Source organism: Lissotriton helveticus, chromosome 9 (genome assembly GCF_964261635.1).
Source record: "Lissotriton helveticus chromosome 9, aLisHel1.1, whole genome shotgun sequence".
In the NCBI taxonomy this organism is placed as follows: domain Eukaryota; kingdom Metazoa; phylum Chordata; class Amphibia; order Caudata; family Salamandridae; genus Lissotriton; species Lissotriton helveticus.
The window spans coordinates 615,558,251-615,567,302 of NC_136070.1; positions in this window are offsets into that span (position 1 = coordinate 615,558,251).

A 9,052-nucleotide genomic window follows, 5' to 3' on the forward strand; every position below is an offset into this window, starting at 1 on the left:
AAGAGAACCTTCATACGAGGCCCATTGCAGGAAGCACCTCCGCCATCTCAGGAAGTTAGGTCCCCCTCTAGATTTCCAGTGTAGTGTAAGTTCCCTTTTAGCCATTATGAACCCCAAATCATAAAACTTACTGGTGATCTTAGTGGCAGGAGTGTGGGGAAACCAGAGTAGTAGGCATGCACCTGCGTCCGCATCAATACGCCGACCCGTGACCTCGTTCAGGCATGCGAAAATCTCAATCCAGTACGTGCCAAGCCCTGTACACGACCAAAACAAATGCTCAAAGTCAGCGTCCTCCGCAGCACAATGCGGGCAAAGCGTTTGCGCGCCTCCGAAGATCCGGTGAATCCTGGCAGGCGTCCAGTACGCCCTATGGAGTGTGTAGTACTGGACCAGTTGGAACCGAACATTACGGGTGCCCTTCCAGGCTCTACGTACAAGCTGGGGCCAGGTCGTCTCCGGTATCTGCCGACCAAGGTCAGCCTCCCAGCGCTCCCGCAGCCCATCAAGAGGAGTGGGATCAGCTAGTGCCAGCCTCCTGTACAGGCACGTGATGGCCTTATAGGTGCCAGCTGCCATCACTACATATTGGCAGCCCGTTGACGTGGGTGGTTCCACCAGCCCCATCCTCCATCGCCTCTGAATCCCAGCAACCAAGGCCGCATGTAACAGGAAGTCACCCCTCGGCAGCCCGAAGGCCTCCTGTAGAGCGCCGAACGGCATCAAAGCTCCGTCCCGGTATAAGTCCCCTAGCATGTGAACCCCGAGCTCCTCCCAGTTGGCAAGCGCCGGCCAGTCCCCGCCATGCGGGATGGCAGTACACATACCCAGGGGAATCTCCGGTGCATACGGCGCCCGACACCCCACCCGTCTATGGCTACGCAGCCAACACTTGTGAAGAGTGCGTTCTTCGAGAGTCAGCCGCTCCAGCCGAATCTCCTGTTGGAGCACAATAAAGGACAGAACATGGCGCTGTACTAGCCGACCCTGCGGCCGTCCGGTCCCCTAAATTCCCGCGCCACCGCCTGCGTGAGCCACTGAAGCTGTGCGGCCAAGTAATACCATTCAAAGTCTGGCACAGCCAGGCCGCCCTCCTCCCGGGACCTAAGTAAAATATTCAGGGCTACGCGACGCCTTCCAGTACCCCAGATAAAGCCTATCACCACAGACCTCAGAGTTCGGAAGAAAGAGGATGGGATCCACACCGGTAGCGTGCGAAAAAATAAAGTAATCGCGGCAGGACCACCATTTTCAGCAAGGCTATCCGCCCTGCTACAGATAACGGGAGGGCACGCCAAAACCTCATGCTACCTCTAATACCCCTCATGACTCTTCCCACATTCCCCTCGTACAGGAGCGAGGGAGTGTGCTATATATGAACTCCGAGGTACTGCAGACAATCCGGTTCCCAGCGCAGACCATCCAACACCGCTGGTTGAACGCCGCAGGAAGTTAATGGGAATAGGCAGGTCTTAGACCAGTTAACCCGAAGGCCCGATAGGTCCCCGAATTCCCGAAGCAAGGCGCGTGCTCCCATCACGGACGCATCTACATCTGCCAGGAACAGCAAGAGATCGTCGGCATACAGGGAGATATAATGCACATCGCCTCGGGACAATACCCCATCAAAGGACTGTCCCCGTCGGGCCCGCGCTGCCAGCGGTTCAATTGCCAAAGCGAAAAGGAGCGGAGACAAGGAGCAACCCTGTCTGGTGCCCCGACCAACCTGGCATGCCGCAGATACAGAGCGGCCCGTTCGAACCCTAGCAGTAGCCGACTCGTAAAGCAGCCTCGTCCAACGGACAAAGCCATCTCCCAGCCCGAACCGATGGAGGACGCGGAACAGATAAGGCCATTCCACACTGTCGAAGGCCTTTTCAATGTCTACTGATAACACGGCCGCCCCCGCAGGGCCTTCCCCCTCAACCTCCATGACTCTTATCAGACGCCGTATGCACGTCGAGGTGTTCCTAGTGGGGATAAAGCCCGACTGGTCCGGGTGAACCAGCGAGCACATATGGGCAGTCAGCCTCGTTGCTAAAATTCTGCTCAGCACCTTGTAGTCCACCGTGAGCATCGATAGCGGACGGTACGCCGTTCTAGCCGTGGGGTCGCCGCCCTTTTTCAACAACGGGATTACAATCGCCTCACGCGCCGACGCCGGTAGTTTACCCTGCTCCCAGGCCTCCCCATAGACCTGGTGGAGGCGAGGTGCCAGCAGATCCACGTACGCCGCGTAAAACTCAACAGGGAGGCCATCCCCCCCGGAGTTTTCTTCCTGGCCATATGTTTAATCGCCGCCCTAATCTCCCCCGGTGTGATAGCCGCCCCAAGCGAGGCTCCCTGCTCCGGATCTAGCCGTGGCAGCTGAGCCTCTTCAAGAAAGGCATCCAGTGTCGCAGGGCACTCCGCCATCCGACTCCGATAAAGTTCCGCGTAATAATCCCGGAACTGAGTGTTAATCTCCAGCTGTGAATGGACCACTTCCCCAGCCGATGTGGCTAACGATAAAATCGGTGTGCCCCTAGTATCAGGGGCTGCCAACCATGCTAGCAGCGAACCGGCCCGATCCCGTTCCGCATGCGCTCGGACCATGTACTCCCGGTAGTCATGGCAGCGGAGCCTCTCCACCTAGGCGGCCACCCGTTCCCGGCCTGCCAGCACTCCGTCTCTATTGCCGCCCGCCACGTGACTGTTCCTCTCCGCCTGCCGCAGTGCATCCTCCTCCCGTGTGACATCGCCCAGCAACGTTCGGCGAACCCCCGACGAAGACGAGAGGCACGCGCCCCTCACCACCACCTTGAAGGCGTCCCATTCAATTGCTCGAGTGGACGCAGTCCCCGCGTTCGCAAGGAAGTAACGCTCAGTGCAATCCTGCAGTTCAGCTCGGAAAACTGGGTCCTCCAGCGTCAGCGGGTTCAGCCGCCAAGTAGGGACCGGCTGCCGCTGCCTGGTCCAGAGGACCGTAAGCAGGCAAGGGTTATGGTCCGATATGGTCCGTGCTAGATACTCGCAATCCTGCGTGAGCTCCTGCGCCCCACCTGAGCAAAGAAAAGTGTCGAGACGCACATGTAAGTCATGTGGTACCGAGTGGAACGAATAGTCCCTATCCGCAGGGTGGCATGTCCGCCACGCGTCTCGGAGTCTCCAGCGGTCCTGCCAATCCCTTCGAGCCTTGGCCACTCTACGCACCACCGACCCAACCAGCGGGGGATGGGAACGGTCCATCTCAACATCTGCCACCGAGTTAAAATCCCCTCCCATGTACACCGTGTTGACGAGCACATCCGATAGGCGGCTTGACAAAACAGAGAAAAACGCTACCTGATCAAAGTTGGGGGCATACACACTGCAAAACGCCACATCCCGGCCATCCAGCCGCCCCGACACCGCGACAAATCTCCCGTCCTGATCCACTCTGGTGACCAATGGCTGAAAGGGGACACCCGCCCGCACCCAAATAAGCACCCCTCTAGCATGCGCAGAGTAAGTAGTATAGAAGAGTTGCCCTCTCCATCGCCGCTGCAGCGCCTGTCCCTCCGCCAAAGTTAAATGCGTCTCCTGTAAGAAAGCCACCTGAACCCCCCTCCGGACTAAGTATGCATGCACCTTATACCTCTTCCTCATGGAGTTGAGCCCCCGCACATTCCAGGTAATGCACTTCAGTTCTAATCTAGCCGCCATCTATGGGCACATAGCAGAGTCCAAGCCCCCGGAGTCCCACCGGCACACTGACAATTCCCAGAAGTTCAACAATCCCAAAACATCCCCAACCAACTCCCCTCCCACCCACCCCAGAACAGGCATCAAACAGTTGTCACCCATCCAAACCTACCCCCGACTACGAGGGAAACTCTGGTAAAGACCAGAGACTCACAGATTACGTGAGGTCGAAGAGGTGACCACCCACCAGCCAGCCGGACATCCAAAACCCGTCCCACCAGGAAGGTCTATCCCGGCTAAGAGGAATCCTCCCCCAGCCCCCCCCGGCGGCACCACCCCCCATCAACAAAGCCCAAGACCCCGCACCCCCCAGAAGGAGCAGAGCACAGCCACCGGACCATCCATCCAAAGAACAAGGCTCCACTGGCCCCTAATATGTCCACACCTCTGGGCCAGCTGACCCCCTTACTGTCAATCTCATAGCGTCCCGTAGTCACTCATCCAGTAAGCCATCCGCCGTCTGCGGCGTAATCCGAGGCCGCCCCTCCGTTTCCTTGTCCGATGCCTCATCCGATCCTCCCGGTTCCGCCTCATCTGAGCCCAGTCTCGAACCCGAGTCCACCATCTGAGTCTCTGGCACCACTCCTGAAATGTCCGACACCGCTCGCAGGGCATCCCTCCTCTCCTGCGCAGTCTGAGAGGCCGAAGGAGACCTCCTGCCCTGCTCTCTCCGCCGATTACGCCTGCTCCTGCGCGGTCTCGGCCGGGCCTCCGGGTTCTCCGTCCAGGTACCCGAGCCATCCTTGCCCGCCCTGTACCGCACCAACCACTGCCAGGCATCATCCGGGGATTCACAGAACGTCGCCACTCCGTCCACCAGCACCTTCAGGCGGGCGGGAAACAGCAGGGAGTATTGGACCCCTTCGTCGCGGAGAGCTCTCTTGATGGCGACAAAGGAAAAGCGGCTGCGCTGAACCTCCTGGGAGTAATCCGGAAAGATCGACACAGATGCGTTGTCCACCTTGTAAGGGCCAGCCAGTCTAGCCCGCCGCAGTATAATGTCTCGGTCCCTGAAGTGGAGCAGCCTAGCTATCACCGGCCGCGGGGGACGGCCCGGGGCCAGTGGACGAGCCGGGACCCTGTGTGCCCTTTCCAAAGTGTAGAAGTGCGTCAGGCCCTCTGGGACCACCACCTCCCGCAGCCAGTTCTCCAGGTACGCAACCATGTCGTCCCCCTCGATATTTTCGGGAAGGCCCACCACGCGGATATTGTTGCGTCTGTTGCGCCCTTCTGCGTCAGCCGCCCTCCGTTCCAACTGCTGCACCCTGCGAGTTAAGTCCTTCAGCGCGGCATCCGACGCCTTCTGGGCCGGTTCCAGTGTCTCCATCGCCAGTTCCGTGGCCTTGACACGGTCCGCAAGCTTGCCATGATCTGCCTTCAAAAGGCCGAGGCTCGTAGAGACCTGGGCGATGTCCTGGCGCAGCGCCTCCCTCGTGTCCCCAATAGCCTTAAGAATCTGGTCCATCTGTTGCTGCTGCAGCCCTGCGGACCTTTCATCCAGTGCCTGCTGCTGATCAAGGGGGTCAAGGGAGTCCTCCACCTGGCCCGGCTGTACTGCGCCCACTCCCTTCCGTGGCTTCCCCATGAAGACCAGCCGGCGACTGCGTCGTCACCAAACACCACCACGCCACCCCAATAAGTACCTCGATTAGGGCCAAAGTCACTGGCCTGCCGATAAGCCTGAAAGTGTAGCGGTGTCCAACTCGGTGACGAGAAAGAAAGAGGAGTGGTCCAGCAGCCAGCACAGCTATATCTCGACACACTCTACCTCCAATGCGACTCCCCCCACTCCGGGCCTCCGCAGTCCGCAGTTAGCGCCGCCAGGAAACCTCACTCCCTGTCCAGGCCGCTTCCGCCGGCAGTTCCCGATGTGAGGGTCCGTGATGGGGGCCGATCGGACCCGGGTTCCCCTCAACGCCAAATGGCCACCCCAGGAAATCCGCAGTGACCTGGTCGCTGCCGCCAAAGTCTGCTGCCGGGCCACGAGGAGCTCCTCCAAGTACTCCCAGGCCCCCCCAGTGATTACGGCCACCAGTCCCGTCACCATGCCGTCAGGGCCCAACAGCTTCGCCCCCAGGGCGGCGCACCTGGGTACCAGGCCGGTAGCGCCGTTCCGACGCCACCACAGAATCAAGGCCTCAGTCGGCCGCAGCGTCGTCCACAGCCGCCGGGCACCTCCGCACTCCGCCCCCTCTCCAGGCCTCCTCACCGCTCCGGTCTCCAGGCGTCCTCCGCTCCGGTGCCCGGCCTGCTGGGACTTGGTCGTCGGGCCCCCAGAGGGCGGCCGCCCGCTCACAGGGTCAGGGTGTCCGCCAGCGCCGGCCTCCAGCCACCCACGGCGGGTCCGATCTCGACGGCCCTCCGGAAATCTAGGCCGGGGATCAGCCGCGATGTGCAGGCCCAGGCAAGATGGCCGGCCGCCGCCTCCGAAGCTCCCACCGAGGGGCGCGATCTTCAACACCCTCTGGACCCAGCACACTCCCGTTCGGCACCAGGGTGACCCGCGGCTCTTAGCAGTCGAGCCCGGGTGTCAGCGCCGCCGGGGGGGACTTTTAACAGGATAATACCCGAGACCAACCCGGAGCTCAGGGCTCAGACGTCCATGCTCGTCGGCTCCGTGGCCACGCCCCCGATAGATCAAATATAGATAGATAGACAGACAGAGAGATAGATAGATAAAAGATAGATAGATAGATAAATAGATAGATAGATAGATAGATAGATAGATAGATAGATAATATCAAAATGCTATTAGTGAACAAAGAGACAAGGCAGGGTTGATGTGCACCTTATATGTGGCCTAGATTCTTACTATACATTGCAGTACATATAGGCTATTAAATAAAACTGAAGCAAAGTTTTTGTACAGCAGACATCCTGCACTCAAATATTGGTAGGTGCTTTGGCTATGTTACAATTCTTTTAGCATGGAGATTTTCGGCGATTCATATGCTACTTTAAGATGAGGCAAAAAATGTGAGTAGACAAAACAGAACTTTCCAGCAAGAAAATTCACTTTATGTTACCTGAAAATTGCGGTGTGCAGAAGGACTCGCTGGCCAACTGCCTTCAAGTCTTCTTGAATTCTCTTCCCTCAAGGTCTGGACCAACCACGCATGAGCATTATTACTCCAGGACATGAATCACTAAAAAAAAAAACGATGACAGGCCTGCTCCTAGTAACTACATTGGTTCAGTCGCTCTGGGGCAGGTTTAGCACGTTCACGCTATGACTGACACCCATACTATAATTTCTTAAGCAAAGCAGAGCCTCAGAGCACGTTTTGCCGAAAATTTGGTGCCGCATTTGCTAAAGGTTTGTGCACAAAAGGGAACATATCACCCAAATATCACCCATTTGTGCAGGAAATCGCCAAATCTGGCAACACTGGTTATACATGTAAGGATGCCACATATGGCAAAAGGTATGTCATGTGCCACAAGTACATATCCAGTCTCCAAGTCCCCCGTACATGTACATCCCATTCATACGCACACATGTTCATACCTCCCCAAAAACCACGCTCTCACTGACCTACATGGCAGCCCTATCATATTGCCCCTCATCGAAGTATTTTGTTCAAACCATGGCATCTGATTCCATGTCCATTAGGCTTAAAGTCAATTAAAGTGGGTGTGGGGGGCGTCCTGGTAACCATGCTTGAGTTGCTTAGCCTTCAGGAGCTCAAGGTGATTTTCACTGATCAGAAGTAGTTTTCACTACGGAACAGGCTGGAGAACCGTAACATAGCCAAACAAGTAATATCCATGATAGACCCACATAATAATATGGCCACCGTTGGGAGTTTCCAAAGGCTTAAAGAGTGAGATTCAATCTCTTTTTATATATCCGTACAGCGCAATTGTAAAATAAAATGGAAAACGCTTGTTACTATGTCATGGCATGAAGGGAGGAATTAAGACTAAGAAGTCTACCTATACAGTATATACATTGCAACTTTTTAAACAGAAGTGCATTCTGCATTTGGTTAAATGTTTTGTTTATGTATTTAAATGCGTCATGTCCCCTTGGGAGCCCTGCAGAGTATTTGTCAAACAGACATACAACACATGCTTGGATCTCTGATCAATTAGCTATGGAGCATGAGCATATTTGAATGCCAAATGTTTGAGTATGGTGTAGTACTTTTACATTTAAGAGGGGGGGGTCAGTCCCCCAGCAGAAGGGAGGGTGTATACCAAACCTGACACCTCACTTAGCGTTTTAAGATAAGCTTGCTGCTTGCCGCAATTAAATGCTATGTAGAAAGAAGGCGATTACATACCCAAGCTTGGATGTATGACGTTACAATGCATACTTTTACAACACATTTTTTGCAACGCTACATCCATTACAACGCATTCCATTACAACGAATTTTTAAAAACTACCTTTACAACGCATTTCATTACAACGCATACTACCTTTACAACACATACCATTACATTGCATGTATGGTAAGTATTAGATAGTGTAGGGGTAAAAAATACTATTCTAACTCCAGGGGGGTGCAACAGTAGGCTAAGTGTTGGATACTGTAGGGGTAAAAATTACTATTCTAACTCCAGGGGGTGCAACAGTAGGGTAAATGTTGGATAGTGTAGGGGTAAAAATTACTATTCTAACTCCGGGGGGGGGTGCAACAGTAGGCTAAGTGTTGGATACTGTAGGGGTAAAAATTACTATTCTAACTCCAGGGGGTGCAACAGTAGGGTAAATGTTGGATAGTGTAGGGATAAAAATTACTATTCTAACTCCAGGGGTACAACAGTAGGGTAAGTGTTGGATAGTGTAAGGGTACTATGCGTTGTAATGGTATGCGTTGTAATGGTCTGCGTTGTAATGACATGAGTTGTAATTGTATGCGTTGTAGTGTCATGCGTGGTAATGTTGCGTTGTAATGGCATGCGTTGTAAGGGATGTTGCGTTGTAATGACTGCATTGTAATGGTAGTGTGTTGTAAAAGTTGCGTTGTAAAGGTTGTTTCCCCCCAAGCTTGCCATGCTTCTCCTCCAAGTCTCTGTAGAGCTGAGGTGTGGTTTTAAGTACAAGTAACGCGAATAACTACATCCCCTTGCTTTCCAATGAGATTCATACCTCTTATCAGTGACGCGGTTTATCATACTTGAACTATAATTTGAATTGTTTTCTGATCTTTGCAGCACAAAATATTTATACACAAAAATGCATACTCCTTTTAGGGAGCGGAGCTGCGCAGGCACACACACAAACATGTGTGAGTAGCAACTGACCTGCTGATTGACGGTAAACCGAAAGCATGGCAGCAGTTCTACTGAATCAGTACACTGTTATTATTTGTGTGCATGTG